Genomic DNA, 19,850 nt, shown 5'->3' on the forward strand with positions numbered 1-19,850 from the left:
TTGCATGATTTGGGGAGATAACAATATTCGAGTGATATTGGTTTTGGGTATTCTCACTCTTCTTGTGTGTAATTTCAGACTCTTTTCTTTCGTATAATACACGTGAAGGCCAATCGCAGGGGTTCGTGATGTATTGATTACTCTGGCTTCCAGACCATCTGCTTGTACTACTGTATTAAAACGCTATCTAGAATATTAACGCCCTCTAATGACGAAGGAAATAGCAGGTTGAGCGATTTAGCCGTCGGGTGCAGTTAGTTGAAGGGACTTTAGTTGGCAAAGGGTCTGGAAACTAGACTTGTGATGCACGGAAAAATGCTGTGTGAGTTAACAATGATGGTAGATGCAATAACCCTAATTTTCAGAACATCGTGCTGAGGATGAGAAGAAAGAAGTTTGTTTGGGATCACAAAGAGATATGCATGTCATTTTTGTTTCGATCAGTCACGCTGATAATGTGACAGCCGTCTCGAAGACTACAGTGGATGCAGGAATATTATCCAAGGACGTTCGTAACAAACGTTTATCTTCCTACTGCTTAACAAGCTATGAGTTTGAGATAAAGTTGACACGTATTACAGTATCCTGATACCAAAATGCAAAGTTGACACAAGCCCTTAAAGGGATGTTATTGTTTTGGTTGATATGGGAGATTCAGGTTTTCACTTTTTTGTGACATAATGAGAAACCTTTTATGAGCCATGAAGAAGCATACAATTCTAAAAGGAACGCGTGATGGATGAAAAATCGGTTTTGAAATGGCTGAAATATCCGTAAAAAAGTTGTCTGTTAGGAACATTATGTTTTATTTTATTTCAGGATATTTCAGCCATTTCGAAATCGAATTTCATTATAAAATACAAAATGTTGAATTCGTCTTAGAGTACGTTGTATTCTCTTTGATGTCATGTTAAAGTGGTTTCAATTCATTTCGCAAAAAAGAAAAAAAAAACCTGAATCTCCCATCTCAACCAGAACGATAACCATCCTTTTGATTTTGCTTTCAAGTCCTTAGACCACATCGTCGCAATGATAATCTCTTGTCACCTTAGCATCCATTCATTTGTCGCACGTGGCATTCTACACAGAAAGAACCAGCGTTAGTAGATTGTAAGACGAAATGTCCTGTCTCTATGGTCTGGTATATTTTTGATGTGTATGCGTTTTATATATTGATTGCCAGTTTTCAAAACTTAGTTTGTATAAACGCTGCCCACAAATCTTACCAAATAGAAGATGATTCATATTAGAAATGAGATGTGTTAAAGACATACACCAACTATCAAAGTTTGAAGTCTTCATTATGTAGAATCAACAGTGATCAACGTGAAACAGAATGATTTTGGTGTCATGCTAGATAATATATGAAAATAGAGATCGTATATATACCATTAGTATCTCCAATCACTCCCTTTCCTCATATTACCCTAAATACATAGTAGCAAAATCCACTGGCGAAAATTTGCTTCTTCAGCATTTCGTCCTGTCGGCGAATTTGAGTAATGAAATAATTGCAAGATAAACTTTCGATTGGAACAGGTAAAAAAAAGTCTTCAATATAATGTCATTAACATCATGGAATGTCGAACTTGTCAACGATAAAAATCGAAATGTCAACAGACAGAATGTGTTCCTGTTCTTTTGTCCTTTGTCTGGGATTGTGTGTCGGCCTATTACTGACTAAATGTTGTTATTTTTTTAGATTTACCTTGAATTTGCACTTAACCAATCTCTGTACCGATCTGCGTTATATGCCTCTGCCATTCCTGATAAGAGGTACTCAGGATGAACATCCTTATTAGGCGTTTTCACATCAGCCAGAAAAAAATCCAAGCTCGAGATATTTTTTAACTTCCCAAGTCAGAAAATAGCGCGCTATTTCGAAACATCGGGCTGATGTGAAAACTCCTAATGTCTCATCATTATCATAAAAAAAAATCAACATTGTGACTATAATATCATTATCATTATGTCAATGACATTACCACCATACTGTGTTATCATATCTTTTTCAGAATGCAGTTTAACGATAATCATCGTTGTATTCGTTCGGGAAATCTGAATACACTAAACCATCCATGGGAAGAAAAAACCCCATTAAAGTTAAAAGAATGCATGTGCTCATAGGAAAGTTGTACATAAAATTATACATGTATCTAAAGTACTCTCTAAAAAAGATCGAGTGAAAATTTTCACTCTAAAAAGAGTGAATACAAAAAAGAGTGAATTTCGAGTGAAATTGGAGTGAATTTTGAGTGAAAATGCTCATTTTCACTCATTTTGGAGTGACGTCAGGGATCACTCCAAAATCTTCGAGTGATCCCTGACGTCACACCAAAATGAGTGAAAATGAGCATTTTCACTCAAAATTCACTCCAATTTCACTCGAAATTCACTATTTTTTGTATTCACTCTTTTTAGAGTGAAAATTTTCACTCGCTTTTTTTTAGAGAGTAAGCGACTAGCTGTATAATGTTTATTTAATGAGTCAGGAGACTCACAGGATCAAGGCCTTTTTTACTTTCCTTTGAAATTCCAGGAATAGATTCGGCTATATTCATATCTGTCTATCTTTTTGTTTATCTATCTATCTATATCATATAAATACGCACACACAAGCACACACCCACACACATACACGCACATGTCCTTGCTTATATTGCAGAGTCAGGAACTTTATTTGGGAATTTGCCTGTGAATGGATCTCTGAAAAGTGATACTTTACTGACCTTGACTTACGTTCATCCCCTTTATCCATTATACCTCTGACATGCAGCGTTAAACTTCCTTTTTAAACTGACAGCACGTGGGCTCACTTGCTCTGTTTTATAACTGCTCCCTTCTCCACTTACACAATTGAGAGGGAAGTGGGATGATCGATGGTAGTATTACAACGGACACCTGCCCCTGTGAAGGTTGATTCCACAAACAGATGATATCTGTAGCCATAGATTCTCCAAGGCAGGCAATATCATATCAACTGCATTGACACGCGTTATGAAAGTGATAGAAATATTGTATATCAAGGAAATAAAACGCAGGAGCAAATACTAGTGATAATGATAACATCGAGAGTATTATAGTAGTAGTTGTAGTAGTAGTAGTAGTAGTAGTATAGTAGTAGTAGTAGTCAGTAGTAGTAGTAGTAGTAGTAGTAGTAGAAGTGGTAGTAGTAGTAGTAGTAGTAGTAGTAGTAGTAGTAGTAGTAGTAGTAGTAGTAGTAGTAGTTTATAGTTGATGATGATATCTGTAACCATGGATTCCAAGGCAGACAATATTATATCAACTTCATTGACGCGCGTTATGAAAGTTAAAGAAATATTTATATCAGGGATGAAAAACGCAGGATCAAACTAGTAAAACTGATAATTTTGATAGTAGTAGTAGCAGTATAATAATAATGATAATAATAATAATAATGATAATAATAACAATAATGATAATAATAGAAATAGTTATGATAATAATGATGATAATCATAATAATAACAATAATAAGTATTATTATTGTCATTGTTATTATTATTATTACTATCACTATCATCATCATCATTATTATTATAATAATAATGTAGGGCCTATACACGTGACAATACTTCCACTGCAAAACGACTAGGTGTAATAATCAGATGTACGATTCTACATTTAATATAAAGAGTGGGCCTATGAAAATCATAATTCGATATAGATTGCAAGTATCATCAAAACGTCAGCGAAGAAAATGGGACGAGCTTTGAGATACTGACAATACGAACAGCATATGTATCATGGTTCTTAAATATAGGTATAATTATGCCAACGAAGACACCCAAGTACAGTAGGCCTAATTGCATAAACCCATGATAAACCTGAAACAACGTGGAACTTAACAAAACCGAACACAGAATGGACAATAACATGATAAGTTGATACAGGTCACCATAATGAAGAAAAACTCTCAAACAAGACATAACGTCAACCTGTTGTCTCAGACTCTGATATTGACTAACATGAAAATGCCACGATATGCAGCGTAGGTGGCGCTATTCATACTCTCCTATCAGGTAATATTAAGTAGACGATTTTTTTTTAATCAATGCTGTGTTCACACGTACCTATACAAATGTCCAATTACATGTATTAGCTATTTGTTGAGTCGGACACAAATTCAATAGTCTGTTTTAAAGTTTCACAGTGTTTCCATGAAATAATGATATGTCACATGTGTCAAAATCACATTTGCCGCTTAGAAGAGGTAATGATGTCATCGACCCTTCGCAGTAGGTCAGGGGCGTATCTCGTTTTTTTGTTATTTGTTTGTTTGTTTGTTTGTTTGTTTTTGCAAAGAGGGGTGGTTGACCCAATGAAGTGGCTCATGACAAACAAAAAACAAATCTCCTCCAATTTTTTTCTTTTTTCTTTTTTTGCTGCCACTTTCTCCCTAAATTGGCTGACAAGCAAACAAAAACAAAAAACAAAAACAAAAACAAAACAAAAAACATACAAATGAATAAGCAAACAAACAAACAAATTAATAAACAAACAGACAAACGCAAAAAAAACAAAGGGGGGTTAACCCCTAAACCCCAAAACAAAACAAAGAAAAAATAGGCAGGGGGAGGGGTAAACCGCCTACCTCCCCCCCCCCCCCCATCCACCACTGCAGGATATACATACTTGCTACGACATAGCAATAAAAGGTTTATTAGTGGCAAGGGGTTATAGGCCGTTATTGTTGAATCATATCGACACCCCTATACACAGGATTTCCATGTATTCTTCTTTAACAAAGAGTGCTTTTGTGGTCGCCATCAATGTTTCCGCGTCTTGACAATATTACTCTACGTCCGATTGAATAAAACTTCTTTCATTCTGTTTAACTGATTCATACTATCTATTAGAATCGATGTGGAGCATTTCACCATTATTGATGCAACACGCTCACACCACTTAAAGATCAACGAAGAGAGAGGGGGAGGAGAGGGAGAGATATTAACTGGATATGATCGCATAAGATTTGAATTCATTGCTGTATTTAGAGTGAAAACAAATTTGAAACAACTTTCGAAGTTTTAGCTCTTCATACACACCAGCTAAGCTCAGAGAAAGGACAGCAAAATAACCCAAGGTGAAATTTACAAAATGAAAGATATGAATGAACAAAGATCATCGTTATTGTTTTTTCTTTACGATCGATGATGATTATAATCTCCCAGGTCACTGCAGTGGTGGATCCAGGAATTCCGTAAGGGGGGCGCCAAAAAAGATATTTAAGTGCCACTTCCGGGTTTGATCAGCTGACAAGCAAAAAAAAAAAAAAAAAAAAAAAAAAAGCTTCAGCGCATTTTCTAGTGCAAATTTTTTTCTCTTTATTTCTTTTATTTGTCAAAAAATTAAAGGGGGGGGGGGGCATGCCAGGTGCGCCCCTGGATCCGCCACTGCAGTGTGACAGAACACGGCATCCCCTCTTACCTTCCACCTCCCCCTTCCTCTCCCCTATCTCCTTCTCCCTCTCACCTATCAGTCTAACTCTCCCTCTCTTTCTCTTATAGTCTGAGAGCTGGCTGCTGGTCAATTTACCCCATCAAGCCCAAAAGGTTTGACCCCTCAGAGTTGCTGGGGCCACCCTCCTCATTAAAAAAATGCCCGTCAGCCTGGTCCCTGAGGGCGGGTTCGGCCCCCAGGGACCCCCCGAAAAGGCCCTCCGGCGGGTGTAATTTACCCCATGGAGCCCATGGACCAAATTTGGCCTATATGAATGTCCTATGGGTGTACATAATCAAAATATAAAAACTGACAAAATATCTGGTCGGGAAAGGGGTTGCCAGACCGCTTGTTTGCAGGCATAAAACCTTGTTTTTGGTCAAGGAGTCTGCGCCAAGACTACACTGTCCCATAGGCCCTGTACTGTAGCGTCCCCCAACAGGCTGACAGACAGTGCCAGTTACAGTAGTGCATGTGGTAGTCTTGGCGCAGACTCCTTTACGCGCAACAAGGGTTATTGCCTGCAAACTACCCGTTATACCCTGGGACCCAGGGTAGTTTGCATGCATAAATTGACCACACACACACCCACCCACCCCCCCCACACACACACACATACACACACACACACACACACACACACACACACACACACACACACACACACACACACACACACACACACACACACACACACACACACATACACACACACACAATTATGTTTACACATGACGCTATGTACAACTGTATATACCATAACACTAAACATGTTACAATTAATAGGTTTTTCATTAATGCAGCCATAATACCTTGCACATAATAAATGTCAAACCTATAAGATGTTCATACCTTTTGAATGTTTTACATGGATGCTATCAATTGATACACCTTTAAGGAACACTGAAGAAATTTGAAATTTGTGTGAAGTTGTATTAGGTTTTATTGGCCACACAGCCTACTCTTTCTGTATGATGTATTCACCTTATGAGACTCAAATAGAGCTTTTCAGAAAATGCTGAAAAACCTTTGTTGTGAGTAAACTTCAGTTTAAGACCAACCACAACAGCGCTAAAGGCCAGTTGTATAACACATTTAAGTAAACATGTTCATCAACCGTGCATTAAACATAACTCTAATAAAGTTTATGTCAACAAGTGGGATGTAGCTTGGATTACTTCTTTTTCTCCTGCTTGATATCCTCTTTTAGATACAAATAACAAGTCTCAATCCTAATGTAAGATTCCTTTGAAAACCTCAAACTAATAACTTTTTGTGTTTTTGGCTGATAAAAACCACCCTTTGATGTATAAAATAGGCAAGGATTACAGCATCCATGCCAACATTTCCTTTATTTGACTCTAATAAATTCCAAATCAGAATAAACTGCATAACATAAGGAAGGAGCTTAATGGTTTTAGAAATGATATTGATCAATTTTCATACTCAGTAGTGCATGTCACCTCATAGTTTCGGACAAATATCTGCATATCTATAATACTAATGAACATGTAATTACGGTGTTCTATATACATGTATTTCTTCCTTGGAACCTCAAATAACAAGCTTCACAATAGAATGCTAACTTTCTGTAATGGAAATAAACAGGCCAAGAGCATTTACTTTGATCTTGTGTTCTCTTCATCTCTTCAGCGCTTTTTTTTTTTTTTTGGTCATCTTCTTATTTCTGGAGATACATTTTATTTATAATAGTTCCCAGCCCCACACAAATGGTGTCACATACTGCAAACACTGCCAATGACCGTGACCAGTACACACCAAGTTGAAACATAATAGCTCTCTTTTTATATAGCATATAGGCTGAAAGTATTAACTTGGTCTTGTGGTCTCTTTATATCAGCAGTTTTGTCAACTCCTTATTTCTGGAGATACACTGTACTTCATCTTCAGTTCCCCAGCCCCACACAAACAAAACTCAACCTACGGTGTCACACACTGCAAAGAGCGCATCATTATGATTGCCGTTAACCCGGGACATATACACACAACGTGAAACATAAAATTACCAGCTAAATGAAATGTTAGCTTAATTTCTTTTCTTTAACAATAGCATGCACGTTGAGAGCATTTACATGTTGTGTTCTCTTTTATATTAGAATTTTTGTCAACTCCTCATTGAGATACTTTGTCTACCCCCCTCCCCCCCCCAAAAAAAAAGATAATACTTCCAGGGTGTCACATACCATTCTATATACAGTTACAATGCAGGTCCTAGTTCATATTTATGATTTAGTTGCCATTCAAAACCATGGCAATTACACATCAAACCATGCATCACACTCTATGGAAGACTAAAGCTTACATAAATTACGTATAATGTAGGCCTATGATAAGCATTGCACATGTTTCAGTTGCAGTCTTATGATTCCTGAACTGACCAGTATTTGGCATGAATTTATTTCATATAATATAAAACATAATTTCACATTTTAGTCTATCATACAGTATAATGCATGATTTGACAAACTGACGTCTACTCACAACAAAGGGTTTATTTCAGCATTTTCCAAATATATATATGTATATATATATATATTTGTCTTATATGGTGGATACATAATAAAGGGTAAGCAGGTTGTGTGGCCAGTAAAACAGAATACAATTTCACACAAATTTCAAAATCTCTTCAGTGTTCCTGCTTGAAGGTTCACTGATAGTATCGATGTAAAACATTCAAAAGTTATGAACATAATAATTATAGGTATGTGCAAGGTATCATGGCTGTATGGAGAAACCACTGGTCATGTTTTGTGTTACGGTATTCTTAGTATACATAGAGTCATGTGTGAATGTGTGTGTGTGTGTGTGTGTGTGTGTGTGTGTGTGTGCGTGTGTGTGTGGGTGTGTGTGTGGGTGTGGGTGTGTGTGTGGTCAATTTGTGCATGCAAACTACCCTGGGTCCCAGGGTATAACGGGTAGTTTGCAGGCACAAACCCTTGTTGGGCGTAAAGGAGTCTGCGCCAAGACTACTACATGCACTAACTGGCACTGTCCATCAGCCTGTTGGGAGACGTTACAGTACAGGGCCTATGGGACAGTGTAGTCTTGGCGCAGACTCCTTGACCAAAAACAGGTTTTATGCCTGCAAACAAGCGGTCTGGCAACCCCTTTCCCGACCAGATATTTTGTCAGTTTTTATATTTTGATTATGTACACCCATAGGACATTCATATAGGCCAAGTTTGGTCCATGGGCTCCATGGGGTAAATTACACCCGCCGGAGGGCCTTTTCGGGGGGTCCCTGGGGGCCGAACCCGCCCTCAGGGACCAGGCTGACGGGCATTTTTTTAATGAGGAGGGTGGCCCCAGCAACTCTGAGGGGTCAAACCTTATGGGCTTGATGGGGTAAATTGACCAGCAGCCAGCTCTCAGACTATTATCTTTTCCCTCCCTAAGTCTACAACTTTGAGATGGTATATCATTTTGTTTAACTGTGCAATTTGCAACTTGCGAGTTAAAAATTGCATTTCTATAACAGACATGACGCTGATTTTAATGCTTGTATCATTATTTGGTTGTTGTCTTGCTGCTTTAACAGTAATTACAATTTTAGGAAGGAATGTTGTTGTTGTTGTTGTTGTTTTTGTTGTTATTGTAGGAAGAAGAGTGAAACAGGGCCTAGTTGCCTGTAAATTCTAACTCAGCCATCGATGCTTGACCTCGGTCAAAGTATTCTTTTGATATCTTTATTTCATTTGCTGATAGTCTTTACTCGACTGACCGTTTTTAATCATGTTTGCAACTATAAAAATAAACATGCCATCCGTTGGTCAAAAAAAAAAAATCGATGAAGAAAAAAACAACTATATATCAGGCAGCAAGGAAGATCATAAGATAGAAGGACAAATATCTGGAATTTTGAATTACCGCAAAAAGTGTGCTAACAAAATGTACGTAAAATAGGCGCGCAGAAGAATAAAGCGTCCTTGTGGAAAGAATATTGGCGTTATCGTCGTCAATTCTTTAAAAGAATAGTAATTTCGACCGACGAAAAACCTTTAAATCCAAATCCGTATTTTCATTTCTGTACACACTAGGGCATACCATCTTATCGTAGGCCATCTCCACTCATCATAGGAAATGTATGATCGAAATCGCTGATAACCCATTTTTATTAATGTCTTTGGACAACATGTCACGACCAATAACAACTAATTGTCTCTTCAAGCTGGTGCAGTAATCTAAGCCCAATCTCTCGGAGTGATGGCGCCTATCATTGTAATCGATAAGTCTTAATTTTCCAGAGGTTCCCATTTTTTTAGTTATCTTATAGATGGGAGGGCATCCAGAAGATTTCATCTCATTTATCCGAATCAAATCAAGGTCGACTATCAGATGAGCGACTATCAGCACCCCTTCTAAGCCCTGCCTACACCCTCTCATCGATCTCCTTGGGATATGGAAACAATAGGACCCTTTCTTCCGTGGCTCTTCACAAGAGACTAATGTTGAGCATTCGCACCCTTTCTGAAACCTTCTCCCAGCTTTTTTCCTTCCCTCCTTTGTCTACGCCAGCTCGGCGCATCATGCGATCGATAACAGTCGATATTGATCGCGATTTTAGACTGGTGTTTGGCGGTCGAACCGATTGTAATCCAGAGGGGGGATGAAAGGCTGCGCTTATGTGACTGCAGAACAAAGGCGGACCTTTTGGGTCATTGTAGCACTCCATAATACCGTTGTCGGTATAAACACAATATTCAGGTTTTGTTGCCCAACAATCGCCAAATCATAGCTCTTCTGTAAACGCGAGCGGCGGCGCGCCTGCGACGAATGTGCAAAAAACAGAAGTATCAATGCCGCCCGAATATCCGCGTAACCTCGACGAGAGGAAAGCGAGTATGTAGTTCGTAAGGTGGATGTCACAAGGCAAAGATAGCTCCAGGTCATTACATCTCCGTTTCCTGCTCTTTTTGGAGGAGTCCCTATAACATATTTGTGGCGACATAGATAAGACCTAGTGTGAATGGACAGCAGTGCTTCCTATCGATTTATAGACATGAGCTTTGTAAGATTCACATCATGCAAGACATAGTGAAAAGAGGATGCGCTGGACCGCAGTACAGTGGGACGAACACTTCGGATCGTCTTGGGGACCACAATGAGCTCCACTCGGTCTTGTCAACAGGACGTTCTGATGTTGTTGGCCTTCCTCCGTTCTTCCCTCCAGGATGTAACAGTTCCACCGCGTCACCGCTAACATTTTAAAGAAGCATTTGAAGACTCGCTGCAGATATGTTCAACGAACCAGTCGGATCAGTCAGGTAAGCATCAAACTCCTCTATTGTTGGAATGATTATACGAGACCATGAACATGAATTGTTCTGGCTGTCTAGTTGAGCAATCTTGCATAAATGGTAGATTAGCGAAGATTTACAGAGTGAGTGAGTAAATGAGGTTCATGATCGCTCTTTAGATATTAATTTTTTCTCCAAATTATATGAAGTTAACACGCAAATGCCTTTGATATTAGTGACGTATCTATTGCTACCAGTATACGAACCCAAGATAAAATGAATAGCTCTAATTATTGAAATTACGTGACAAAAGGGTTTTGCGTTCCTGGAACATGGTGACTGTTCGCAGTCGCATGTTAGTTTCGTGGACTCGCTAAAGTGTCAATTTAATTTGTACGTCATGAAGTTTCACAGTATTGTCATTGTTTAAAAACATAAGTATTGATATTAAATGGATATAAAGTTTGGAAGAAGGAACTCACGGAAAAAAATCTCACTTGTATTTAAAAACCATGTTGGAATTTGAACATGACAGCTTAGTGCGGTATCTGACAAGATCCTTATCAAGGATGGGTTCTCATCTATTTTTGCATACGCTCTTGTAAAATATTGTGCGTCGAAAAGAAAAAAATAGTGTTGCGCCTGGTATTGGTCAATTCAGAAAAAAATTGTATATAAACAGAGTTACAATACCGTAAAAACTGCGGCTTGATGAAGATCGCTTCAATTTACTTTTTATTACTATTATTTTTGTTCTTATAATTTTTGTTCTTTTTATCATTGATACCTGCATGATCACAAGAACTACGTTGCCATGTTGAAAACGACAGAATTATCAACCCCCCCCCCAAAAAAAAAGGCAGCAGTATGATATACGCGGTTTATGCAATAAACATTGCATACGACATTATACATGTTTGCTTATATATATGTATATATATATATATATATATATATATATATATATATAATATATATATAATTGACACAGTTTTTAGTATTGTAGAACCATACAGTTACAAAAAGGGAGTACCGAGCGGCTCAAGCTACCAAGACTGTTACAAAGCGTGCATTTTTATTCAGCCGCTTTTATGTTTTGGTCATTATGTGCGTGTTTTGTACCCGCGATACCTACACTATCGTATCAATCTAATCCAGCAGAGAATGAAATGAAGTGGCATTCAGTGTGTTTGAACGATATCATCGCGTCTTCGAAAGCATAGATAAATGAAATATAAGTAAATATAAGTACATAGACACAAAATAAAATACATTTCATAAGCATCATGATCATGAGCTGATACTCGCCTATATGGTGATGAAGCCAGCGGAGAATACAATTTTAAACTGTGTACCATCCTGTTAGCGTTTCAGAAATTTAGTAATTTTTGTCCAAACTCCTTAACATGACTGATAACTATATGGGAAAAGACTGTAGTTTGAATATTGTGTTTTATATTTGGGAAATACATGATTTTAATGAATGAATAACTGGAACGTTTAAACATGCTTTCAAGAGTGCCAACTACGTCGGTATATTGTGGGTGGATAGGGTCGGACACATTAAAATATAACCTGAGAATTATAAACCCGAAATTAAATGACATAAATATGAATTCATTGTCATCAAAGTAAAAGAGAATCTGAGCTTGATAAAATGAGCAATTGTCACTGATGATTTAGTCACTCATTTGGCATTGATATTCATGTCGTAGTGAAACTTGTTACATGCTTGATGCTGCAAGACAAAGCGCTGTTATCCGGATGTTGATATTTCGTATCTTGTAGACTAAAACTACACTCTGTCTTTTGTCGTAATGATTTCTAGCTGGGTTTTTTTTTCTCCAATAACATTACTGGATGTGCTTTTGTTTGTTTGTTTGGTATTTCATTTTTGCTGTCCTTGGTGTATGTCGAGAAGGATAAACTTGTGACAGCTTTTGTTTTAACAATGATTTAGTAATCTCATCATTCATACGTTTTCACGGAAATACTATAAGATTATTAGCAAGTACAAGAGCAATGAAACAAGTGGAGGGAAAGCTATAGCTTTATGCAGATTTTTGAATTATGACACTGGACAGCACCTGTTTTTATAACTACGGAAGGAATGATCGTTATATACTATGCATGTGAAAAGGGTCCCACATTTTTCGGCTATCAGGTTTTTGGTTTCGTTTCTATTTTTTTTAATGATGACGTTAACTTCGTGCGTTAAAGATGAGCCGTTCAGAAATGTCATAATTTGATACAGGTATCATGTTCAAGTAGGCTATAATTTTTTTTTTTTTTTTTTTGGGGGGGGGGGGGGGGCGACGGGGGTGTTTGTATTTTAAGAACATCCATCCATAAATGAAATACCATTAATCAAACTTTTATTCAAGTTTTTTTTTCTTTTATCAAACACAATGCGAAGTTCTTTTTAGGATTAAATTTCACTTGCTTTGGCAAGTATGCAGATATTCCTCTCTTGGGTGTGACAAAAGTTCCAAAAATCATGATGAAAAACAAAACAAGAAAGGTCATTACAATGTGTAACATGTTTCAGATTTCTCAGCATGCACTAAATCGTTACCTATTTCTAACCCCCAAGAGTGTGGTTTCTTGACTAGGGTGCTCAAATCAATGGCAGAGATCGTCTGAGATGAGACGCCTCGTCTGATCTCAATGGATCATGTACAAACAGCTTTGTTGGCCCTTTGTTTTCATTAGTGATTGCAGCCTTGGGTTTGCCCACAGTACAATGGCGATGACCACTGGAAGAATCGACGAATCAATATTTGCAATTTCAAGGTGCAGTTATTTACCCATTACAGCCGTGAGTGTTTGAATGGATTTTCCGTCGCCTTCGGGGCGCAGGCTTGTCAACATGTTTGCGCCAGGGAAAAGAAGATTGGACTTGCCATAATTTGCAGTATTTATTCAGAGGGAAATTAAAATTGGAATTACGAGAGAACGTGTAGAGGATCAGTCAACTTCTGCTGGTTAATTTTGTATAACTAAATTAGATAAAACTTTGGTGATTGTTCAGTAGATATGATTGATTCTAATCATAATGAAACATCTGCGAGAGTTTTGCCTAAAACATATCATTATCTTTCCTTATCTACTATTCTCGTTTGCTTGCGGTTTGTGATTTTGTGAAAGAATTATTATGGCTTTATCTTTAGATGTATATATCAAACCAAGGGGATCAGAATCTCATATGGGGGACTGATTCTCATAAAAGGGAAATCCCCAATTTCAGTGAAATGATATGATTTGGGGACTAAGTCTTGACCCAATTCAGTCGGTATTCCTGTACATGTACTACGGAGAAATCACGCTCAATGCATTTGGCTCGAGGCGAGGTCAGAAACATCTGACGAGCTATAGAATGACGTGCGTGCCTCTCCTTGACTTCGAGTCGGCTTTTGACCCAGCTTCAACCTCGATCCCTAAAAGCCCATTATGTTCTTCCCCTTTTCTTTTTCTCAGTGATCAATAATATGTTTTTAAAAATGTGACTTCTGCCAGGAATGTCTTCATTTTGCTTCATATTCCCTAGCTCGCTAACGATAAATTTCAGAGCACCCAGCTGCACTCCCGCCGACAAGATAAAGTCAAGAAAACGATGCTTGCACAGGTCATGTTCTTACAGAAGGATACAATTTTTACTTATAGTTGAGAAAAGCTACACTATATTCGATGTTCTTTTTATGTTTACAGAGGAAAGTATCATTTTACACTCATGTGGCAGTAAACAGTTTATTCATCTATCACTCGCTAGATGAATAGCCCTTGCAGAAAGTATCTGTTCGCCAAGTTACTCTTACATTGAACCTGTTGAAAACTGTATTCTAGGAAATGCTGATATTGTGAATATCTTTTTTAATCGTTTGACTTTAATTTCACTGATCATTTTCCTTTCTTATTGATTTATGCTCATTCAGCGTTCTAAAGTTTAAAAGAAAATGGCAATGTCTGCGTTGCGAATACTGGTCATCCTTGGATAGTTCCATGTTAATGATTATAATTAACAAAAAGACATTGCAAGGAAAATACTCAGTCTATACGGAAAGGTGCATTCGAATGTCTTTCGTCATCAGTACTTTATCAGTGATTGACAAATAATATCATGGACAGAATCTTGATTTGGAATGTATTTTTTGTTTTTCTTTTGTATGCTTATCCAATTAATCTGAAAAGGGGGGAAAATTTTATAAAATATATAGCGCATAACGTTAGCTTTAGTTTTATTTGCCATTATATAATCATTTGAGACATGACATGGGTATTATGAATCAATACAAATAAATATGAATTTGCATTGAATTGCATAGCTCCTCTGAGGAGCACCTTTCTTTCGAGTAGCTTTTCACTCCACGCATCTACAATGAGTTCGAACTGGCGCAATCAAGCTGTGGTTCCTCAATAATGCAAGTTAATCATGAATAATCAAAGAAGATCGTAACATTGTAGGAAGGCATGAACGATGAACATAAGCCCGCTGTGGTGGCGTTTTGTGAGCTAAATTTCCATTAAGCTAGTAGGAGAAGGCGATTGATAAATGTGAAAAGCATATATAGCTAACCGGGGATTGTCTGGTCACGAGCCGCTGATGAACACCTGCTATCGAATCTATGATAAAAGAGCGTTTTAGTTTTCTAGGACAGGTGCCGCGGAAGGGGGGGGGGAGGCTGCTGCATCCCCATTCTCACCACGTACACACACACACACACACACACACACACACACACACACACACACACTCACTCACTTTTGATCCTCCACGAAAAATAACAACAAATAAACATTGTATTATGAAAATATCGTATAAATATATCTTTATTCTATACAATTTGTATCTTATATCACGTCAACGACAGTCTAATGCGGTATTGTGCTCCAGCTTGCATTAGCTAAATCATATCATCAGTCGATTCTACATAATTCAGGTTGCCAAGATAATTATATTTGTCAAACCCCACTTGCTCGTAACCTTTACACAAAACTCGTTTATGACACAATTAAACAATTTACTTTGACCGTAGTTAAATGGGTATGAAATGCAAAGTTCTTCTCTTCTAGTACATAATAAATGAAGGCTGCATCACGATCTTCGAATAGTGTAAATACGCCGCTCTAAAGGAATGCTATAAAAAACACATGCGGGGACGCCACAATATTCCCTCGGCCTTGGCCCTGTGAACGAGCTTAACCCGTTCCTTACGAGTCTCATACATAGACTTTGTGTAGAATACGACATGTTCCCCTAACTGGGCAGCAGGTTAATTATTATGGAACTACTTATACCAAGGAGGTTTAAGAGGTGGAGTTCCAGCTGGCTGTAATTATTCAAACAGCTGCCATTTTTCTATTGATGCACAAAAGAATTCCACAGGTGCACTTGTGCCTTTGATGATCAGGGTTCCATGCCGCCGTCTTTTTGAGCAATCTGAAGATCCATTTTAAACTCTAACATTACATCGTCTATATTCTACTTGTTTATTTATCAAATAGAATGAATGTTCTCTTAATTATAAAGCATATGAAACAAAATTAAATCCCGTCCAAGATTATGTGCAAAAAAGTAAACCTGAGCTGTATGGCTTGAAAATATTTGAAACTGTACTCTCACTACAAAGCCGATTTTATCATCTTTCCGATCGCTTCCGACAAATGAAACTGATATGGTATAATTTTCGAGTATAGTTCTTTATTCATTTATATGTTAGATTAGTGTAAAGTCATGTAAAAATGAATAATTTTCATTTTCATTTCAGCAATTTTTGTACAATTTTTATTCGCACATCCCCGTGCCTGTAATGTGCCGCTTGTTTTCTAAGAAGGGACGGCGAAAAGCAATTACTATCATAAAGACATATCTTCCTTTGAGAGCGACGAGTTATGATGCAATGCCCCATGAATCAATTGTCTTCCTATCTGTGAGGCAGCTCCAATTTAGCACATACTTCAAATATTTCTGAATGGCGGCATGAAACATGGGATCAAAGGGAATGAGACCGTACTCCATTTCTCAAATCTCCTTGCTTATACACACGTTGCAGTGTGGCTCCTTGGGGCAATTCACGTATTATACTAACAAAAATTATAGCCTTTCTGAAGATTTGCAGTTACAGTTGATAATGATCGATACTGTATCGCTTGTGTTTAGTATCGAAGTATGCTGTGATCGCCATCAAGTCATAAACCTATGACATTCCATTGATATGAATAACATACATTTCTTCTGGATTTAGGGAAAGAAAAGTGTAGCAAACAGACTTAAAGTTCTTATGTCCTTGACTTATAGCCCCCCCCCCTCCCGCCTGTTAATCTAGCAGCAACGTCAAATTTAACCTGAAAACCACAAAACACCATTCAAGTTGACACATTCGTCATTCCGATTCAGCGAGCATAGATTATAGTGACAAGTTTTCTATCGGCCATGCAGCGGGTCTTCATCGTCTGCTGTTTTGTCGAAATTTTGTCACATTCCAAATGACAGCCTTGCAAACATTGTTAAAACTCTAAGCTGTTGCTAAGAGATAAGAGAATAGGGTGACGTTGACATATCGTTTCCCTTGCCTGTCATGATGCTGGGTGGGAAACACAAAACAGCAAAAACACTTTTGTGGTATTGGTTCTTAATTGTAACGGACCAATTTCCTCCTCTTTCGTTTTATTTTTATTCTGTAAACATTTATTCTTTCGCAATTTTGTTGTTGTTGTAATGATAATACTAGCAAAAGTAATAAACAATCAACAAAGTTGTAATCATCAACGCTATCTCCACCATCACCATATCATATGTTTGTTTGTTTTTTCACTTTGTAATTCATGAATGATACTTAAAAAACCAAAAAAAAAAAAAAAAACTATGATACGCGTAATAATCAATACATTGCACAAAGCGTGTACGTACAACTCATTCGCAGCAGGCTTGAATGTCGGGGTAGAGAAACAGTTAACGTAGTGAATATTGGATGGTACATGAAGATATTACTCTACTATTCGTTAAAAAATAAACTCGCCTGAAGCCACATCTTCGAATACCATTAAGATCTTGAAAAATCAGTGTGAGTACTTACCCTTGGTAATGAGAGAGATTAAGCAAGATTTGTGGAAGGACAGAAAGAAAAAGTAATCAAAACAAACAAATAGGTCGACTCACAATATTATCGAAAGAATACTTCGGCAGGTGAACGTCTTGTAACTTTCGACAGCCACAGCCGAGAATGGTGGAAAATGTTACTTCTGAACATTTCCGTCCAAGTCAGACGTCGTGGTACAAGCATAACTCGGGTGGTTGAACTCGATGGAACGGAACTGAAGGTAAAATTCGCGCGAAGGAGCGAAAATGGCGGTGCTGGGGTGCAGACGTGGCTGTTGTTTTCCTGTTCCCATCTTCTCTTCTGTCACACGTGATTGCCAAAATTTGCCACGTTTTGGCGCCAAAAAAAAAAAAAAAATGTCCGTGCTTATCTACGCTATTTTTACTTGATTCTACCTGGTAAAGATTAGCCACATTGCTGTCAAAAAATAACTCAAAAACATGGTGACAATACATTGGTGTGGATGAATCGATTTTCATTCAGGGTTTTATTTTTATCATTCTTTTTCTTTTCCGTGAGCAGGTGAGAGGCCAGTGTGGCATGCACAGACCAATGCCGTTTATATGCAATCAATTGTGTTACTTGAAAAAACAACACAAAACAAAAAAGTAGTCAACTCACAGCTTTTAGATAAGAGTAACCAGGGGTGTCAACGTTTGTCAGCGCTGACAAATTTTCAGCAAAATCCTTGGTTTTGATTGGCTGAGATGCTCTGGTCACTGACTGTTACTATGGTGATTCAAGTTGTCAGCTTTGACAAACACCCCCTGGTATCTTATCACACTTGTTGTTGTATTTATCTTTCCATGTTTACTATGGAAAATGAGGGTGAATTAGTTGTTTTTTTTTCGTCATCCGACTGCGGAATGCATGATAAATTTTACTTGCGTAGAAGAATTTAATAATGAAGTCTTTACTTTTTACTGATAAAACACTGATGAATGCTTCGTTCTTCAGGAATAAAAAAAAGAAGAACTGCAGATTTGAATCAATGCAATAACGTACTCAGATTTTGATTGAAAAAAAAAATGATGGCTTTGCCTTTTTACGTTATCGACGAAGATATAAGGGGCAATGGCATTGTCTGAACACATAGCGAGAAAAAAAAAATATAAATGGAGGACTTTCCTTGTTGATTCTGAGAGCTTCTTTGAAATTATACAAAGACAATGTAAACCTAACAGTTGGTCAAGCACAGACAATGCCAATACAAATTTTTGGTAGGTACAAGGTTCAGTGTATCCATATTCATGAAATCATTCAGCATGTTCAAACGTTTTCAAATCCGGCCCGTAGATATAATCATAGACCGAAAAAGCCATGACTAATTCGATATGCTGCTACCATTCTGGAGTGTACCATTGATCTTGCAAATTACGCGGTTGGTCGTATGTTCGCGTTGCTATGGCAACCGTTGAATCGTGGTTTCAGCTATGCACTTTTTCAGAGGGCGCTGACACCTGTATACCCCTTGTATGTAACGCAGCACAAGATCAATAGTTTAGTGCATTCACAAAACGCGCATTCCTTTTGTATGAATGGTAACTCGACTAATGTGAAATGCCGAGCACGAACACGGAAGTTGGAGCTTCTAACCCGATCTGTCATTAAATCAACTTAAATCTACTCTTGAATGAGAAGCGTTATAAAACAGAAAAACAAAACGCATGTACGTTTAGATGTTAATATTTTTGATCGAATAGTTCAATTTCAGGAGATGATATATGATGTGTATGCAAATAACTCCTATTAAGAACAATTCCAGTCTAACAGTCATACCGAGTTCATAGTGGCTTTATTTAGCAGAATGAAATCCAGCGATCAGCGTGAAGTACGTTGTAATAAAAATCTAATACATGTATACATTTAAGAGGGAGATGATAAAACCCGTGCATATTTTATTAGCCTAGGAATGCGTTGCCTCATAAAATTCTGTAATGGATTTATAAAGTCAAAAGTCAATCTTATTTTCTCGGACTTTTCGACAACAACCCTCATCCCAATATTGCCTTTGTTGATAGGTTATGATAATT

This window comes from Diadema antillarum, unplaced genomic scaffold, assembly GCF_040938485.1.
Source record: "Diadema antillarum isolate AM-2024a unplaced genomic scaffold, OU_Dant_1.0 seq00000941_RagTag, whole genome shotgun sequence".
In the NCBI taxonomy this organism is placed as follows: Eukaryota; Metazoa; Echinodermata; class Echinoidea; order Diadematoida; family Diadematidae; genus Diadema; species Diadema antillarum.